General features: G+C 44.4%; 1 pseudogene; it reads right to left on the reverse strand.

Moving 5' to 3' along the window:
- Positions 1 to 19,477: 19,477 nt before the first annotated feature.
- LOC143963041 (zinc finger protein 511 pseudogene) lies at positions 19,478 to 20,626 on the reverse strand (annotated as a pseudogene).
- Positions 20,627 to 21,144: the final 518 nt, after the last annotated feature.

Below are 21,144 nucleotides of genomic sequence, written 5' to 3' on the forward strand. Positions count from 1 at the left end.
CTGTTCGCTCGTGTGTAGGCTTGTTCGGCCAACTAAGTCTCGCGCATGCTCAGAAAGGATTTCCACGTCGGAAGGTTGCATTGCAGTGTATAGGACGTCGTATTTTTCGTCCCGTCGTACGTGCCGTTCACGTCATCGCGCACGGTTTCAGCAAACTGTTCGTCCGTCGTGTGTGGCCATGTCCGTCCATGCTAAGTTTGAGCGGACTGTTCGCTCAAACTGTTGGACGGACAAAGTTGGGCCAACAGTCCGCGCGTGTGTACGCGGCCTTAGATCACAAAAAATAAAAATCCCAGAGGTGATCAAATACCACCAAAAGAAAGCTCTATTTGTGGGAAAAAGGATGAAAATTGTGTTTGTGTACAGCATTGCATAACCGCCTAATTACCAGTTAAAGCAGTGCAGTGGCAAATTGAAAAAAAAAATTTCATTTTTTAGCCCTACTTCTATTGACACATTGCTTTTATCTGCTGTGAGTGATCCCAGTTGGTCTGCCTTTCCTACCAGGCTTGTTCTCTATTTCTGAACTTTTGAATATATTTCTGTTACTCTGCACTGGAACTTTTATGTGTTTTCTGCCTTTGCACCACACTGCACCCACCCACAGGCAGCTACACTAACCCTGGATCGTCTATACCTGGTGTGGATGCACGTATGCCTTTTTGCAAATGTTTCTATATTCTTGACCACATCACAACCTCCAAAATGCAGCTTTTGTTTGACCTCTTAACAAGGTGTGGTTGGTCAGCTCCTGTAGCACCACTTCTGAATATGCAATGTAAAAATCTTCACAATCATAAACCATCATCAATGAAACTCTGCAGGTACAATAAAAAAATAATAACTCTATTTATTATAAGATGTCTATGACATGTGCCTTACCAGTCATGCAGAGCCACCTCTAAAGAAATTACTTTTCTCTAACACAGACACGTGGATATACAAGCGTGAGGGAGGGTGCTTATTTTTAACTAGGTATAAGCAATTTGATGAACTCCAACCTTTAGCCTTTTCTAGTTGAGCATTTGAAACAATCAATGCAGTTGTAAACATGTGATGAATTTTAGCCGGTAATGGAACACGTGTTGTAGGACACAGCCAACTTATAAGGAGTCCTTAGAGCCAGGTAGGAAGCAGAGCAGTGAAGTCTATCTGACAGCAAGCCTCTAATTAACCATAGCAGAAAAGCATAGATTAGATAGCTGTCAAAGCAAACAAGGCACATTGTTACATGAAATATCAACAGGGGGTAATAGAGCCCTGGAAAATCACATTCATAAATGCTCATTTTTTTATTCTTCTTTATCAGGGAATATGCTGTTCACAGCTTACTTGTAAGCAAATATGTTATGCTAAAGTATCACATGTTTTCAGTGAATAATCATATTCATTTATTATTGTAATTTTGTTATGATTCTCACAATTGTACTTGCTTGATGTGCTATATTTTCAAGACCATATGCCGTATATAGACTATTATGTTCTCCCACTACTATCAGACAGTGTAATCATCAGCCTTACTGATTGACTGCTGCAAGGAACCAATTAAAAGATAAGCTGTCTAGACACTTACATACAGCCTTTTTCACAGTGACAGCACACATCTTCAAATGTATACAGTCATTGTAAAACTGTTTCTTTCTTTCCCTGTGCAATCTAGAAGGTTGGGTACCGAATGACTAGGGGATTAAAAATCGGCTGTATGAATGTGTAAGCTATTGAGTTAAAGATGAACTACAAGCAAATCTAAAATACACATATTAATGCAGCTCCTAAAGTTAAACTCCAGTCAGCCATAAAATATCATATGGTTCACACATATGTGTATTGGATGCGGATTTCCCCACATCCAATTCGCATGATAGGCAAGTGTGACCAGCTCTCAATGGAGCCGGTTCATATCCAGCGTGGCCACGGTCCAGATTGAAAAAGGGTCCAATGTATCTTAGGGTCTGGTTCATGTGCAAATTCAGGCTAAAATTTGGATCTGAATTGCACCTGAACCGGTGTGCAGGAAAGCATGGGGCCCCAGGCAAAAACCCGTGGCCGCACATGTGTGTGAACGCGGCCTAACAGTTGGCTCTTTACTCCACTTTCAGAATTCAGGCAGGCACTGTGTGTCCTGTACTGTACAAGATTGCATTGGGGGGAGGCAGCCTTGCAATAGGTAAAGAGGAGTGGCCTTGTGGGATCAGCCATATGATGGGGAGAAAGGGAAGTATTCCTCTGCTCTATACCCCCCGCAGACCAAACAAGCTTTTATGCCTTGCTATCTGGAGCAGGTAGAGGGATGGGGGAGAATACAATTTACTGATATTTTAGGCTGTCTGAAGGTCAGTTTTACTATGTCTTTAAAACAGGGCTCAAAATTTCAAGTCCTGAGCTACTAGCCAAGCCTTAAGGATTACTTGCTACCAGCTGCATGTGCATGTCTCCGAGTCAGGCAGCACAGAAGAATTCCCTGACTGCACTGATCAGAATGGGCCCTTAAGGATAAGTGCATTTTTTTACATAAAGTCCTTCTGACCTAGCCCTTCAACCTGAAGTAACTCACCCTCCCCTGCCCCAGATGGAGAAGCTGGAGACAGTTGGGAGATGATCCTATATGAGTCTATGAGAATAAACTGCACAGGTGTAGTCACAAGTAAGAAGGTTTTAGCTGTAGTTCTGAGGTGGGGGGAGAGTGTATTACTTTAGATTGAGGGGGGTAGGCAGAAAGCTTAAATGTGCTTCATGTAAAAGCACAAATTCTTTAATGTTAGCATGAAAATAAAGTATAACTAATGAGTAGGGATTAGCTCAATATTCGGGTCGGACATAAGTTCGCCCGTTATGGCGCGCTAGCAGGAAATTTGAGCGCCGCGGAACGCCCCAGAATGCACTGCAAGATACTTTTCAAAGTGTAATTTCTTCAGTGTTGTCGCATGAAAAGATATATATATATATATATATATATATATATATATATACACTCTGCATTCAGTGTAGCCTATATCTACAGTGCATTCCATGGTGTACTAAAACAGTGTGTACAGTTTCTACTACACTTCAGGTGGTGTACACAGTATATAATACAGTGCAGCTATTGTACAGTTGCTAATACAGTGCAGGTGGTGTACACAGTATTTAATACAGTGTACAGTTTCTACTACACTTCTGGTGGTGTACACAGTATGCATTACAGTGCAGCCATTGTACAGTTGCTAATACAGTGCAGGCGGTGTACAGAGTATCTAATACAGTGTGTAAAGTTTTTACTACATTTCTGGTGGTGTACACAGTATACAATATAGTGCAGCCATTGTACAGTTTCTAATACAGTGCAAGCGGTGTACACAGTATCTAATACAGTGTGTACAGTTTATACTACACTTCTGGTGGTGTACACAGTATACATTTTTTTTGTGAAATGGTAGAGGTACAATGTACCCGTTACTAATTCACACGGGGGGGGGGCAAGATCTGGTGGTCCCCTTGTTAAAGGGGGCTTCCAGATTCCAATAAGCCTCCCTCCCACAGACCCCTACAACCATCAGGCAAAGGTTGTGGAGATGAAGCCCTTGTCCCCATCAACATGGGGACAAGGTGCTTTGGGGGGCTACTCCAAAGCACCTTCCCCATGTTGATGGCATGTGGCCTGATACGGTTCAGGAGGGGGGCACTCTCTCGCCCCCCTCTTTTCCTGTGGCCTGCCAGGATACATGCTCGGATAAGGGTCTGGTATGGATTTTGGGGGGGCCCCTACGCCGTTTTTAAAATATAATGTTGGCACAGGGTTCCTCTTAAAATTCATACCAGACCTGGTATGGATTTTGGTGGGGACTCCTACGTCATTTTTTTAAAAATTTGGCACAGGGTTCCCCTTAATATCCATACCACACCTGAAAGGCCTGGTATGGATTTTGGGGGACCCCCACGCAAACCTTTTTTTTTGGTTCGGGGTTCCCCTTAATATTCATACCAGACCCAAAGGGCCTGGTAATGGACTGGGGGGGAACCCATGCCACCTGACAATTCATTAAAGCCGCAATCAGTTTCAAATTACTTTTTTCCTTTAGAAATTAAATTTTGCTGTGGTACTGTTCTAAACACGGGAAAACTGCACTACTTTACAGGCATACTATAGACACCCCTCAGGCATGATATTTAAAAGAATTTTTCATTTTTATTGTTTCACTTTAAGCATTATTAAAATCACTGCTCCTGAAAAAACAGCCGTTTTTAAAACTTTTTTTTGCATTGATATATGTCCCCTGGTGCATGACCCGAGTCCCCAAACACTTTTTATGACAATAACTTGCATATAAGCCTTTAAAATTAGCGCTCTTGGTTTTTCATGTTAGTGTCCCATAGACTTTAATGCCTTGTACACACGGTCGGACATTCCAACCACAAAATCCATCAGATTTTTTCTGACGGATTTTGTCCAAAACTTGTGTTGCATACACACGGTCGGACAAAATTTCCAATCGTCAAGAACGCAGTGACGTAAACCGTGTAGGATGGGACTATAAAAGGGAAATTCAGCACCATGTGCCCCACCCTTTGGTCTCCTTCTGCTGATCTCGTGTTTATCGCGTGTTAGTAGAAGTTTGGTTAGAGACCATTTGCGATTTTCAGACTTGTGCTTCAGATCGTTACTGCTCTACAGTTTGTGCTTGTTGGTGCGTATCTGCTTATCAGTGCGTGTAGTCAGTTCGCATTTGTTTGTCATTGTGGCCTATATTTATATAGTACGCTTTGATTTTCAGTGCTTATTGTCCGTTCGTTTCTGGTTTTCAGTTTGTTCTTTCAGGCCTTGCTGTTTATCAGTGCTTTCTGTTAGTCTGTTCTGACCAGCTGACCGTTTTGAAGCCATGTATGTACTCGTCGTAGAGTTTGTGCTGTGCAGGGTTTGGTGTTGGGCTTTTAGCTTTGACTCAAGCCCAGTCCATGAACAGGGCGAGGAGGAGTTCATGGAGCAAGAATTGGTTGCTCCAGCGTCACCAATTCTTGCCCATGCCTTTGCTTTGTGAGATCCGGGAGAATAATCTTGGGGATTTCAGGAATTATCCCTGGATGACGGACCCCGTTTTTCACCATCTGTTGGCTTTGCTGACCCCTTATATCAGCAGGCAGGATACCTGCATGAGGCAAGCCATCACTCTGGAGCACACGTCTGCCACGTTGCGGTACTTGGCAACAGGGAGAAGCCTTCAGGACCTCAAGATCTCCACAGGCATCTCTCCCCAGGCTCTGGGGATCATTATTCCAAAGACCTGTTCTGCCATCATTCAGGTCCTGCAGAAGGACTATATTAAGGTAAGATTTCTCCTTTAACATCACATTCTATGTATTTAATATTTGCTAATGTATTGTATTTCTTTCATCGTTCCATAATTACCATGATTGGATGCTATAATATACTGTGCCCCTTTGTCCTCATGCATGCTGGAAGCTTTTCAAGTTCCATTTCTGTCCTTCATGCATATTTGCCTTCACTAACCTCCCCAGCATGCTCCTCTGGGCCCATAAACACCTCTAGTCTAGTCTAGTCACTTAACAATGTATTTTGTCAGCTCCATAGTAGTGCTTTCCCCTAAACACCCCCTAAAATGTGTACAAATGTTATTTGTGTTCTTAAATTCATGCAGAGTGCTAGAGGCTTGTTTTTTGGTGAGTCAAACTCATTAGGAACCCCCCTCCCCCACCTGCTAAGGCAGCTGATACCAATCCTTTATCTGCTGACCTACCTCTTTTGTGGTCAGATTTATGGATGAATTCACCAAAGCATGTAGTGTAAGGGCCTGCCTCAATACTTTCAAATGCTATAGTTTAAAGTTTTTTTCTCCTATTATTATCTTGATAGGTAAGAACAGAATGTAAAAATGTGCTTCCATTTGTTCATTGTTTTTTTTGGGGGGATTATGACACTTCTTACCTGTCCAGTGGGCTGCCAATATTGTAAGTAAGGAGGGACTGGCCAAAGTATCACACGTTATTTATGCATTCAGCTCTCAATGAAGTGGAGAGGGTTATCTGTCCAAAACATCCCCCCCCCCTAATTTTTTTGCAATGGGCCATCAGATGGGGTGAGTAATCTGATAATACTTATACTTTTGGCTTTAAATACTAATTTCCAAAAATGTTATACTGATCTTGGCCAAAAATGTTTGTGTTTAATCTGCTTGCAATGCTGATGTGCAAAATGACTAATTTTGTTTTCTTGTTCGACTCCACAGTTTCCTTCAACGCCACAGGAATAGCAGACTGTGGCCTCCCACTTTGCCACCCGTTGGGACTTTCCCAATTGTGGAGGTGCAATTGATGGGAAACATGTCCGCATTGTCCCACCCCTCAACTCGGGGTCCTACTATTATAAATACAAGGGGTATAATAGTATTGTGATGTTGGCGGTGGTGTCAGCGACATACAGTAGGTGCCGCCGATATTGTGTTTCCAGCGAGATCCTATCATGCTGGTTCCCGGCGACAGGCTTCTCTAACCAGCACGATCCCGTTGTGCTGGTTCTCCCGCTGGCTGCAATAGGAAAATGTAATTTTCCTATAGTAATGAGCGAGCGAGAGAGTGGAAATAATGTCACCTCACTAATGAAGCCTGCATGCCTTCGGGGGCATACCAGGCCCTTAGGTCCGTTAGTAATTTTAAGGGGAATCCCCTACACCAAAAAAAAAACGGTGTGTGGTCCCCCCAAAATCCACACCAGACCCCTATCCGAGCACGCAGCCCGGCCGGTCGGGAAAGGGGGTGGGGACAAGCGAGCGTCCCCCTCCTGAGCCGTACCAGGCCACGTGCCCTCAACATTGGGGGGTGGATGCTTTGGGGAAGGGGGGCGCCCTGTGGCCCCCCCACCTCAAAGCACCTTGTCCCCATGTTGATGAGGACAAGGGCCTCTTCCCGACAACCCTGGCTGTTGGTTGTCTGGGTCTGCGGGCGGGGGGCTTACCGGAATCTGGGAGCCCCTTTTAATAAGGGGGCCCCCAGATACCGCCCCCCACCCTATGTGAATGAGTATGGGGTACAATGTACCTTAAAAAACACACAAGGTTTGAAAATAATTTATATCACTGCTCCGGGGGTCTTCCATCTTGGGGGGTCTTCTCACCGGACTCCTCCGCTGTCTTCTGCTCTTTTACTAGCTCTTTTACTAGCGGAGGAGCCCAGCTTTCTTCTTCACTGCCTCCCGGGGGTCTTCTTCCAACTTTGGGGGTCTTGTCCCCCTCTTCGGGGTCTTGTCCCCCTCTTTGGTTCTTCTTGCCTCCTCTTTCTTCCTTTAGCTCTTTTACTAGCGGAGGCCCGGTCTTCCGTCGCAGCCGCCCCTTTTTCCGACTTTGGGGGTCTTGTCCCCCTCTTCGGTTCTTCTTGCCGGGCCACTGCTTCTTCTTCCAGCTCTTTTACTAGCGGTAGCCCGGTCTTCTGTCGCCGCCGCCTTCCGTTCTTCTTCTTCTTCTGTTGATGTTGAAATTATGCTCTCTCCAGCCGCAATGCCAGGGGCGCGGTGTGCGGCGACTTATATAGGGACAAGGGGCGGGGTCACCGGTTGATGTCACATGGTGACCCCACCACCTTATGATGTCACAGTCCTGGAGGCGTAGGGGATTCCCCTTAAAATCCCTACCGGACCCAAGGGCCTGGTATGCCTCCGGAGGGGGAACCCATGCTGTTTTTTTTTTAAATTTGGCGTGGAGTTCTCCCTTAGGATTCATACCAAATACAGTGCCTGGTTTTGGCAGGAATCCAATTCGGATCCCTGCACCAGTGTGAACCCGGCCAGCGATGCTTGTCGCTTATCGGGAAAGGAAAATAAATATTTTTCCTTTCCCGATGCGAGCCAGCCAAAAGCGGCGAGATTGACACAGTATCGCGGTCACCTACTGTATGACTTCCTGTATGTGGACGTGGGGAAAAATGGCCGGGATGTCAGATGGTGGAGTGATCGCGCAGACGGAGTTCTACTGGCGTCTCCAGAGTGGCAGTTTGGCATTGCCACCTCCAGAGGAGAATGTGGAAGGACTCCCCTTCGTCTTCGTTGTGGATGAAGCGTTTGCACTGGGAAACCATCTTATGCGGCCGTTCCCGATGAGGACCCTCACCCCGGACCAGAGGGTTTTTAATTTCCGGCTGGCCAGAGCCAGAAGACAAGTGGAGAACACTTTCGGGATAATGGCCAGCCGGTTCCACCTATTTTTGACACCCATCCACATGGCGGAATATAAACTGAACCATATAGTGCTTTCTTGCTGCATTCTGCACAATTTAAAAAAAAAGGACTCTCGGAACTATGTGGCCTCAGTTGGGCCTGACGCAGACTTATTACCAGAACATGCCAACCTGATGGCCCTTGAAGCTGGCCGTCCTGGCTTGCCCCCGCGAAAGCTCCCGCGAGGTCAGAAACCGATACATGGATTCCTTTGTGGGTAAGGGGGCCATTAATATGCTAGAGAATGTCTGAGAGGCATTTTTTTTTATAAATGTCACTTTGAAACTGCAATAATATTTGTTTTCATTTACTGCATGGGTTTGTTTTAGGTGTCTTCTAGCTTTCTTTCTTTTTTTTTTTTTGGCCCTATTTCTTCAACAGTGTAAACCAAATTTCTGGGTGAGATGAGGTGACAGTCTCTTCTTCAGATAATATTATTTTTATGTTGCGGGTCTGCTACACACACACCTTGTTTTTGTTGTTAATGTATGTAGTGCATTACTGACAAAAATATTCCTAATTTTCAGCACCAATGCAGAAATGTGTGGAGTCATGAAAATGGTGTGATTGGAGAAAATTATAAAGCACTGTGAGTGTTATTTACTAAAGGCAAATCCACTATGCACTACAAGTTCACTGCAAAAGTGCACCTGAAACTGCATTTGGAGTGCAAAGTGGATTTGCCTTTAGTAAATAACACCCATTGTCACAGAAAACAACAACTTTCCTACAAATACTGCTTTTGCGCATTGAAAAAGGAAGCACATTGTTCATAATTAAACTTTTTACTCAAAGCACATTCACATGTGCGTTTATAAAATGTTTTTACAACAAACAACATATTTGGTGTATATAACATTATTTTTGGTAACATTAATATAACTTGCCGTTTTTGTGGAAACAGGCATGTATTAAAGCATAACATACAAAACTGAGGAACTTACATAGTTCAACTTTGAAAAGTGAAGACAATATCAGACATGAGTATGTCCAAACTGTTTTAATATTGCCTTCATCACATGGTGTGTCACCCCTGTAAAAGACAAAATTTGGAAGATGCACACAAATTGTGAATCAAACTGGGCATTTTCCTTCTGATTCCATGCCTAATGTCAACATATGCTATCTCCCATCATGGGGGATCAATGTACGTGTTTTGGGGTTGCAACCCCTTCATCTCAGCCACTTTAGTAGCAAGGAAGGGGTTGCACCCACAAAATGCCCTATAATGGGAGATAGCACATGCTGACACACTGTGTGCATCTTCCAAAATTGGCTTTTCCAAAAATATAAAATTTGTTTTTAAAAATGAAAATGGATGCTAGCTAGTTTTGGGTGTTTCAGATTCTCCCTAAAACATCAATGTTTTTCTTAATTTTTTGTTGAACCTCATTGACGTTTTTCTTGAGATTATCTAAATCGCGATTGCACACCATTATCTCCCCGATGATGATCTGGGCACTTTCACTGGTAAAATGCGCTTCTTCTTCCACAACATTCTCATCACCTAAAAATAAACCAAAAAAAAAAAAAAACACAGTGTATTATAAATATGCAGGCATACATCGATTACCTTACCTGAAGCTGTGGTCTCAGACACTAACCTGTTGTGGTGCTAATTTCGCCAATTTCAACAACCTCTCCTTCCGCCTCCTCCTCTGCTTGTGCTTTTGGGATCTCCCCTTCTTTGGGAGGTATGGGGTCCCTGGTGTCCTCAGACGTCCCGAGTCTTCTCTGCCCTATGGGAATGCAAAAAAGGAATACTTAGCACACTGATATTTGAGGGAAGAAATAGGAATATGAAACTTTGCTTGGAAGTGTTGTACAATTGTCTTTTTTGGCAGAGTTCAAAGCTGAAAACATGTTTTGTGCAAGTTTGACAGATGGAGACACCCCTATAGTATTCACTGGAGCATGTGTGTGGGACACCCTAATAAAAAGGGTGTTCTGGTGTCCCACACTAGTGCGCCTGAGTCCAGATGCGTAAACAGCTACTGAGTGTCCTCTCCTTTATACTGAATCAAGTTTGCATTTCATTCTATTACAAAGCCCTCTAGACAACAAACTTCCTTTGACTAGAAATAGGCCTGAACAAATGTAGTTAACTGCAACTTGCCAAAACATTGTATTTGAAGTGGGCGAACGAACAATGTTTACTACGAACGATTGAACCCATGAACATGAAAGTGCCATTTTAAACTGTACAACATTAAATAAAAGCACATGAAGCAGTATGCAAGCAATAATAATAATATGAACACATGACAACTACTTACTTTTTTGAAGCTTGATCCTTCTGTACTGATCGTGCTCCCCCAGTTTCAGGTCTGACCAGTGTTTCCACAGTTGATCCTTGGATCGTCATACCCCAAAATTCTTCTGCAGACTCTTCACAACTTTTTAGTCATGATCTTGGCCTTTCTGATATTTGGGTTTGGGTAAGGTCCATATGTCCCATCATAGTCGTTCCTCTTCAATATGTCCACAATCTCCAACATCTCTACAAAAGACATATTTGAGGCCTTAAATCTTCTCCGGGATTGGGACTTTTCTGTCTCCAGGCTTTCGTCATCCTCTCCTCGTTAGTAGAATAATTAGTGCGTACCTGCTGTGTCTCCGCCATGTGCTTTCCCCACTGTGCTGAAAGAAAAGGGGCGGGGAATAGATTAGAATGAACAAGGGGCGGAATTTCACGCATGTGCACTGTATATAAAACATAACAAGCGTGTGTTGTACGTACAATCTGTGAGCGGAGGAAGGAGGAACTGAAGTGCCGATCGTTCGAACGAAGGTACAATTTTAACTTGGTACATCACTAGCCTATATTGTTTCTAGATGGAGGCTTATATTGGGACAAGATTAGGAGAGTTTAGCCTGACATTAGGGTTTGTCTTGTGTTGTGTCTTGCAGAGAATATGGATCCCTTCAAGGAACCACATTTTCTGGGGCTATTCATTGATATGCTCAGGGAGTTGCCCTGCCTGTGGCAGATGAACAACCCCTTTTATAAGGACCTAAGAAAGAGGAAGGCAGTGCTGGAGAAACTGCTTGCTTTGGTGAAGATGATTGTCCCCACGGCAGACATCACCTATGTGAAGGCCTAAATTGGTGGCCTGGGGATTACATATCTGAGGGTGAGCAAGAAGGTCTGGGAGTCCATGAGATTAGGAGATGCAGATGACATTTATGTCCCCAGGATGTTGTACTATGACAGGCTACATTTTCTGGCAGACCCGATGTAACCCAGGCCAACACTCTACCATCTTCCTTCAAGGCTTCCTCCCCCCCCAGCTGAGGCTTCTGATGTCCAACCTGGGCCTTCCAGGCAGCAACATGTGGAGGGGCCCAGCTTGAGACAGGTAGAGCATTGTTCAATATATTTATTGTTGTACATTTAATGATGTTAACTAGATGTTATTATTGATCAGTAAGTTCTGATTTAACACAGTGTTTTACATATCAATAGAGAGTAGTGACCAAAAATGATTGGGAAAAGAATGAAAAAATGCTGGGGTCAGAATGATAGTCTGTTCTATTTATTAACATTCAATTTGAAACAGTCATGAGCTGAAAATTGTGTGATTGATGAAAAACTAAACTATGTCCCATTTTCATACACAGGAAGACCTCAGACGGGAGGAGGCTGTGGCAAGTGGCAGCCAGGAGGTGGCGGGGGTAAGTGGCAGCCGGGAGGTCGACCATCGCCCTGATCCTAATTCACCTCCTGCCACAACTACAACAGCAGAGCCACAGCCTGGAAGGAAGCCTGGAGGGAAGTGTCTAAGGAAGACCAGAGAGTGATGGCCTGGGTTCAGTCTGGTCTGACAGAAGATGCAGGCTCTTGTGTGACCACAGCCTGGGGACATAGATGTCATTTGCTCTTCCTGATCTACTGGACTTCTGGACCAGAATGTACTCCCTTAGATATGGACTCCTCAGGCCACCAATTTTGCATTTAAATAATTGATGTCTGCCCTGGGGGCCAAAGGCTTTTCCAAATTTACCAATTTCTCCAGCGTTGCCTCCCTCTTTATTTGATTCTGACACTTAATAAAGATTTTTTTTTGATTAAAGAAATACTTGCCTATGTGTTTTACTTCAAAAAGGACAGTTTATTTGTGAGTAGTCAGGTACATTTCAAAAATACAAAGTCAAATTAACTTGGGACACCTAGTAATAAAAAGATAATAATGGTGTTGTGGTAAGTTGACACACAAAACACACCAAAAAAATTACGAAGATGACCAAAATGTAAAAAAAAGGAGATCTTGATTAAAAAAGCAACCACAAAATGTAAAAATAAATAAAAAATGATTCGGGAGATCTGACGAATAAAAATATTCTATTCATGAAATAAGGGAAAAGAATACAGAAATACGTGTTGGAGAAGTCTGTGTGAATATGAGCAGCAAAACAACCTAAAGCCTCATACACACGGTCGGACTTTGTACAAACTTTTCCGTGGACTTTTGTACAAAGGGCGTGGTCCACAAGTTTGTATTGCATACACACGGTCTGACTTTTTGACAACAAACACGAACGTAATGACGTCATAACGTACTGACGCCGCTTCAAAAGAGGACGTTCAATGACTCCAGCGCCACCTTTGGTGAACTTCTGTATTGTAGTCTGATCTTTTGCATTGGTTCTGAGCATGCGTGTTTGTACCTTGTACAAAAGTCCGATGCTTTTGCATACACACGGTCGGACTTTGCTCCATCGGACTTTTGTTGCCAGAAAGTTTGTCCATTCGCAAAGCCAACAAAAGTCCGATGAAAACAGAAAAAGTTTGTCCGATGGAGCGTACACACAGTCGGATGTTGCTCCAAAACAGCTAATTTGCATGTTTGTTGTCAAAAAGTCTGACCGTGTGTACGGGCCTTAATTCTTCCAGCATTATAAAGAAAAAGAGAATGCACTGCATTAAAGAATTTTTAACATTGCAGTGTTACGAATGTGCTATATCCATTACGAACGCTAGTTTTACGTGACCGAGCGCTTCCGTCTCATAATTTATTCTGAGCATGCATGGCACTTTGTCTGTCAGACTAGGCTACACAGGATCGGAATTGACGCGATCGTATAATGTTGTCGGAAAAATTTGAGATCCAGCTCTCAAACTTTGTGTGTCGTAAGTTCCTAAGGAAAAAGTCAGATGGAGCCCGCACACGGTCGGATTTTCCAACAACATGATCCGATCGCACATTTTCCGTCGGAAATTCCGACCACGTGTACAAGGCATAACAGGGTTCCACGGCTTTCAAATTTGTCATGAACACCGCATAATGTTCGTTGTTCTCCAAATGTCCAAACAACCAAAGTTCGGCTTGAACTTATGCTCGGGCCAAACCGGTCGCCCATTTCTAACACAGTGTAGTGTGGTGTTGTAATAATAAAAAAAAAATCCATCATGTCTGGAAGGCCACCAAGGAGAGGCAGACGCTCACAGGTCACTAAAAGAGAGCAAGCAGCCTCTGTGTCCACAGTTAACAGTGGTTGCCGTGGACACGGTGCATCCTCTGCATGTGGCCATGGAGCTTGCTTGTCATTTTTTGCTGCTGATGGCCATGTTATTGAGCCACAACATGCAGAAGAGTTGGTGGAGTGGATAACGAAGCAGTCGTCATCCTCCTTATCCTCTGTCACCCATTGTCCACAGTCACTTCTTCCGTAGCCCCACCTTCATGCACAGAGGAGTCCCCAGAATTATTCGACCACAGTGTTGGTTATATGCTGCTGGAAGATACACAGCGATTTGAATGCTCTGATGTTGGTTCAAAGGTTGAGGCAGGGAGTAATGAGAGCCTAGAGAGAGGAGATGCCACAGAAGGACAAGAAACTTGCAGTCATGTTCACGCAGCTGCAGCATACTGCCAAGTTTGCTCCAGTGACGAGGAGGGAGGGGATGATGAGGTCACTGACTGTACTTGGGTGACTGAGAGAAGAGAGGAGGAAAGTGAGGAGGAGGAGGCACAACTGCAATGAGGCAGGATGTCCTCTAGGGTGCAGCTTAATGGGCAGCCACCCTATTGCATTACACTGCAGAACTCCGCAGGTGCATGATGCTGCTGACTCCCAGCTGACTTTTAAAAGTTCCTTGGTGTGGGCCTTTTTAGACACGTGTGCAGCAGATCGCACTGTTGCTGTTTGCAACCTATGTCTGAAGTGGATCAAGCATGGCCAGAACAGCCACCACTTGGGCAACACATGCTTGACAAGATATATGACGACCTGCCATGCAGTCCATTGGCAACAGCATTTGAAAGAGTCACATCAAAGAAAAAGGCTCCCTGCTCCTCATCTGAGATCTACAACCCTACTATACCTTCAGTCCTCTCAAAAACCTGCACTGAGAGAAATTAAGGTGTAGCAATAGGTGTCCCAAGTACTTGCAGCCAATCTACTAGCAGTACACCACCAATTGATTTTAGCGGGAACATTTCCCTACCCCAGTTGCTGAACCATAAAAAGAAATTCGGTCCCAGCCATCTACATGCTCGGCGTCTAAATGCTAGCTTAGCCAAATTGCTAGCATTAACAACTGCTGCCTTTTTAGCTGGTAGACTCTGCCCCCTTTTGTGAATTTGTGGAATGTGCTGTACCTCAGTGGCAGGTTCCAAAATGCCATTTCTTTTCACAGAAGTCCATTCTGGCTCTTTACCAGCATGTGGAAGGCAATGTTTTGGCCTCGCTGGGCAGGGCGGTCAGCAGTAAGGTTCATATTACTGCTGACTCATGGTCCAGCAAGCATGGGTAGGGATGTTACCTTTCCTTCATGGTGCACTAGGTAACTCTGCTAGCAGCTGGGAAGGATGCAGGACAGGGTTCAGTGTTGTTGGAGCTTGTACCGCCACCATGCCTTCAAAATGCTAGTGGTAATTTTGCCACAGCTCTCTCCTCCATCCCCTCCTCTTCTTCTTCCTCTATGGCCGCTTCTGTAGATTTGTTCTCTGAACCAGCGGTACTCCGTCAGGCTAAAAGGTGCTTGAGTTGGTCTGCCTAGGGGACAGGAGCCATGCTGGGGCAGAGATTCTATCAGCTCTGCAGGGGCAGGCTCAGAGGTGGTTGACGCCACGCCAGCTTCAGCCAGGAATGATCGTATGCGATAATGGCACAAACCTACTCTCTGCCTCCGACAGGGACACTTAACTCATGTTACATGTTTGGCACATCTCCTGAATTTGGTGGTATAGCAGTTCTTGAGCAGGTACCCAGGCTTACAAAATCTCCCACGGCAGGCCAGAAGAGTCTGTGGTAATTTCCACCGGTCATCCAATGCCAGTGCTCAGCTGGCTGACATTCAAAGGGAATGCAACCTGCCCACCAACTGCCTCATTTGTGACATGCCCACCAGGTGGAGCTCAATGTTGGCAATGCTGCACACACAGCAGAGTGCCATAAATGAGTACCTGTGAGAGTATGGCACTAGGACAGGGTCAGTGGAGCTTGGCTTCTTTTCACCACATCAGTGGCTACTGATAAAGGATGCATGCACTGTCCTGTCACCATTTGAGGAGGCCATAAGGATGGTGAGCAGCGACAATGCATGCATTAGTGACACTGTCCCTCTAGTCTTCCTGCTGGAGCACACACTTCATGGAATCAGGGACAGGGCACTTGAGGCAGAATAGCAGGAAGAAGAGGAGGACTTCCTTCCTCTCAAGGCCCCCTTTATCCAGATAGCATTTCTGTGGGCCCGCTAAACACACAGAAGAAGAGGAGGAGGAGGATTGTGTAAGCATGGATGTAGAGGATAACAATCAGCAGCAGTCTTCAAGGGATGGTTTTCAGTCCCCAGAAACCCAAGGAGTTGTACGTGGCTGGGAGGAGGTAGTTACAGATAATGTGATCCTTAGTGACCCAGAGGACTCAGAATCGGATGCCTCTGCAAACTTATGCTGCATAGCCTCCCTGATTTTGCAAAGCCTCCCAAAGAACCCAGGATTCGTGGTATTAAGGAGAGGGATCATTACTGGCTGGCAACCCTTCTTGATCCACGTTATAAGGGTAAAGTTGCAGAACTCATCCTGCTTTTGCAGGGGGAGCAAAGGATGCAACATCTTCAGGAGGCCTTGAAGAGAGATTTTTGCAACGCATTTCAAGACCCTGGGAGGTTACCATTTCCTGGTGCTGGACAACATGTTGCTGAGGCTTCATTCAGTCAGAGAAAGAGTGGTGGAGAAGGTGGCCGGCTGACCGATGCTTTTAAACATTTTTTTATTTTTCAGCGCCAAGGTCCCATCATTTCAAGCAACCATCACCAGTGTCTGTATTAGATTGTGAAGGAATATCTAGGGGCAATAGCAGACTTGGGGACCTTTCCAACAGGTCTTGAGGATGAGCATTGGCCAGAACTTGCTCAATATACAATTGAGCTACTGGCCTGCCCTGCATCTGAATGCACATTCAGTGCTGCTGGAGGGTTTATAATGGTTCAAAGAGTGCGCCTGTCCACAGACTCCGTTGATAGGCTCACATTCATAAAAATGAATCAGCCTTGGATCAGCAGCTATCAAGCACCTGATGCTGATGTAACTGATTGAATTTGCTATGGATCTGGGATCCCTTGCCGACTATCTATGCTGACTATCCTATTCCTCCTCAATCTTGCAAGTTTCCAACAATGTTTTTGGTTTAGGACACCACCACCCAAGGGCTAATGTTTCTGCCCCTGTTTAACAGGAGCATGTAATTACAATTTGTGATCTATTATTTCACAGCAGAGCCCATTCCTGCACCCAACAAGAATATCTGTGAGGGATTACAGTGTTCTGGCACCACCACCTCCCAAAGCCCAATTTTTCTGTCCCAGTTTAACAGGACATGTAATTAAAAATTTTGATATATTATTTCAACGCAGGGTCTGTTCCTGCTCCCAGCAAAAGTAACTGAGGGCTTACAGTGTTATGGCGCCACCAAAACCAAAGGTCCAATTTTTCTGTCCCTGTTTAACAGGGCCTCATAATGACCATTTTTGATATAACATTTCACAGCAGGACCCGTTCCTGCACCCAACAAATGTAACTGTGAGGGGTTACAGTGTTGCGGCACCACCACCCAAGGCCCAATTTTTCTGCCCCTGTTTAACAGGGCCATGTAATTACAATTTTTGATATAATATTTCCCAGCAGGGCCCGTTCATGCCCCCAACAAGAGTATCTGTGAGGGCTTTCAGTGTTCTGGTGCCACCAACACCTAAGACCCATTTTTTCTGCAGACTATATAGGGCAGGCCGTATAGTATATATACTACTGTTCAGGGTATATAGTGCATGTGGGACTATCACACCATTTGTTTTACATTTTCATGCGGGGTTCCCCTTAATATCCTTACCAGACCTGAAGGGCCTGGTATGGATTTGAGGGGGACATCCACGCCTTTTTTTTTGTATTTTTGATATTTTTATCTATATTGCTGGGATCCGACAATACAATACAGCCGCGAGCAGTATTAAATGACATTCTATCCTTTAGAAATGTAAATTTACTGTGGCACTGTTATAAACATGGGAAAGATGTGCTACTTTACAGGCATATCAAGGACACCCCCCCAAGCATGATATTTAAAGGAATATTTGATTTTTATTGTTTCACTTTAACCACTTACAGACTGGACCATTTTGCTGGCTTAAGACCAGACCACTTTTTGCGATTCGGCACTGCATCCCTTTAACTGACAATTGCACAATCATGCGACGTGGCTCCCAAACAAAATTGACGTCCTTTTTTCCCACAAATAGAGTTTTCTTTTATTACCCCTGTGGTTTTTATTTTTTGCACTATAAACAAAAATAGAGCGACAATTTTGAAAAAAAAAACATTATTTTTTACTTTTTGTTATAATAAATATAAAAATATATAAAAAAACATTTTTTTCCCTCAGTTTAGGCCGATACATATTCTTCTACATAGTTTTGGTAAAAAAAATTGCAATAAGCGATTATTGATTGGTTTGCGCAAAAGTTATAGCGTTTACAAAATAGGGGATAGTTTTATGGCATTTGTATTAATATTTTTTTTTTTTACTAGTAATGGCTGTGATCAGCGATTTTTATTGTGACTGCGACATTATGGCGGACACATCGGACATTTTTGGGACCATTGTTATTTATACAGCAATCACTGCTATACAAATGCAGTGATTCCTGTGTAAATGACACTGGCAGTGAAGGGGTTAACCAGTGGGTGGCAGTGTAGGGGTTAAGTGTTCCTAGGGGCGTGTTACTAACTGTTGGGGGCTGGGCTTTCTTTTAGTGAACATTGATCTCTGCTCCAATCAAATGGAGCAGAGATCAGCGTAACTTGTTACTAGGCAGAATGGGGAGATGCTGTTTACAACGGCATCTCCCAGTTCAGCCACCCCGTGAGACGATCGCAGGTATGCCCGCGATTGAGTGCGAGCGCTGGCAGGGCGGCATTTAAGATTGGACGTACCTGCCCGTGCCATTCTGCCAATGTACATTGGCGTGCGCCGGTCGGGAAGTGGTTAAGCATTATTAAAATCACTGCTCCTGAAAAAACTGCACTTTTCAAAACTTTTTTTCATTGATACCGTGGGGCCGGACCCGGGTCCCCAAACACTTTTTATGGCAATAACTTGCATATAAGCCTTTAAAATGAGAATTTTAGATTTTTCACATTCTTGTCCCATAGACTTTAACGGTGTTCACGTCTTCGCACAAATTTTTTGCCTGTTCGTGGGTGTTTGACTCATCCCTGTCCATCAATGAAGCCTGATCAGTGCCCAATAATGCAGCGTGACAAGTGCCCATCAATGCAGAGTGACCTGTGCCCAAAATGCCGCATGACATGTGCCCAAAATGCAGTATGACCTTTGCCCACAAATGCAACTCACCTGTGCCCAGCAATGCAATTCACCGGTTACCACCAATGCAGCATGACTTGTGCCCATCAATGCAACTCACATGTGCCCACAAATGCAACTCACCTGTGCCCACAAATGCAGTATGACCTGTGCCCACAAATGCAGCTCACTTGTGGCCACCAATGAAGCATGACCTGTGCAGAGGAAGAGAGTGGAGAAAGAGAAGAGGAGAGCGGCTGGCCGGATCACAGAGTGGGAATTGTGCTCGCTGTCACATACAGTCCTGCCTCCTTGCCCGGCTACTTTAATGACATCACATGTCTCAGCATTGGACCAGTGGTCTGCTTATCAGTGGCTGGCCAGTCTACTCTCCCTTCCTCTAGGAGAACGGCTCCCATTCAACCCCACCTCCCGGCGGTGCCCCCCTCAGATTGCCAGTATATGATTTTTTTTTTTTTTTTTTAAATACAAAAAGATTTTATTTTTCAAATTGCAAAAACTGAACATCTTTTAAAATGTATATATTTTTCATGCTGTTTCCAGCTCTTTTCTTTGCTCATTGTTCCTTACCGAGTGTAGATATAAAAAAAAAAAACACCATTAGAAACTATGTAGTCCAAAAGACATATTCTTTGAAGGCACATCTGGACAGAGAACAGAATGTTATATTTTCCGTTATACAATTTAGTTTACATTACATTTTTTGTCTTTAACTTGAGCCTTTCACTTCTTTTTCTTTGTATGTCTGAATCCTCTCACAGATCCATGTCCAAAGCAGATTGTGGAAGGAACCCTGGACCTATAATAGGTATGTGAAGTAGTGCAGTCCTCAACAGGCATTTCACTGATTTCCATGGATTCCGACACTACTTTTTCATCAGGTGTAATGTCCATGGAAAGTTCTTGGCCTGTGCGGTCCTCTTGCTTTTTTTTGTTCATAGATTTCTTAGGCTTGTCAAATCGGAAGTCAGAAGGATACAGGTGTGTCCTGACTAAATGGTCTTTACGCTCCCTAGAGGTTTTGAATTTCTCCACACATCCTTCAACCAAACACTGGAACATATTGCTTTTCTCTGCCATAATCTAAAACAAGGAATCGTGCCACTCCAAGATGTGAATGTCCAAAAGTCGAGATGATGGGAAGGAGCGTTTACAAGTGGAGCAGACATTTCGATGCAGGGAGTTGTAATGATGCTCATATGATTCTAGAGTGTCAAAGACCTGAGAGCAACCTGCCGTCTGACACTGAAACTCTGACACCTTGGCCTTTTTCTCTACCTCTCCGATTCCCATCAATATATCTTCCAGGTATAAATGGCGATAAACATCCCCATCCTCGAATAATGGATGGTCCCGGGGGAAGTGCACTGTACGGGGGGTGAAGGTGCCCGCTCTCCCGGGACTTTTCTGCACCGGCAGCGGCTTTGGCAGACTGAGCACAGCCGGGCCTGGACAGGACGGCCAGCAGTTCGGGTGGAATCATTTGTCACCGATCTCTTCTACAATCCTTCCATCGATACGTCTGTCTGCTCTCACTTCCACTCTACAGAGCCCGCTATTAGATGGGGGACCGGACGATGGAGGCCACCATGTTTCTGGAGATCACATCGCGGCACCTTTTAGTATATGATTTTTTATTCGCAGCATGCGAGTGGAAATTTTGAGGGCTGCTTTAAAATACAGATAAATGTTCCTGTTCCCCATAGCAGCGGTCACCAATCTGGGAGGGGGGGACACACCGGTGGTAAGCAATTTTTTGCCGGCGGAGGCTGGTGATGATGTTTCAATCATCATGGTACCATGGTTGATATGGTGTCAGGGTGATCGAAGCGCATTGTTTCTATTTTTAAATTGTAATATATAATGAAGTGGTTCAACTCACCATAATGCAGAATCAGTGGGAGCCCTGGGAGTGTCACTTGTCACCATCACCTGCCACTGGATGTGGATTGTCACTTGCCACATCACTTGCCACCATTTGCAGTTTGTCACTTGCCACATCACTTACCACCATTTGCAGATTGTCACTTGCCACATCCCTTGGCACCCTTTGCAGATTGTCACTTGCCACCATTTGCAAATTGTCACTTGCCACATCACTTGCCACCATTTGGAGATTG

Source organism: Lithobates pipiens, unplaced genomic scaffold, assembly GCF_037356315.1.
Source record: "Lithobates pipiens isolate NorthernLeopardFrog02 unplaced genomic scaffold, aLitPip1_a1.2 Scaffold_8, whole genome shotgun sequence".
Taxonomy (NCBI): Eukaryota; Metazoa; Chordata; class Amphibia; order Anura; family Ranidae; genus Lithobates; species Lithobates pipiens.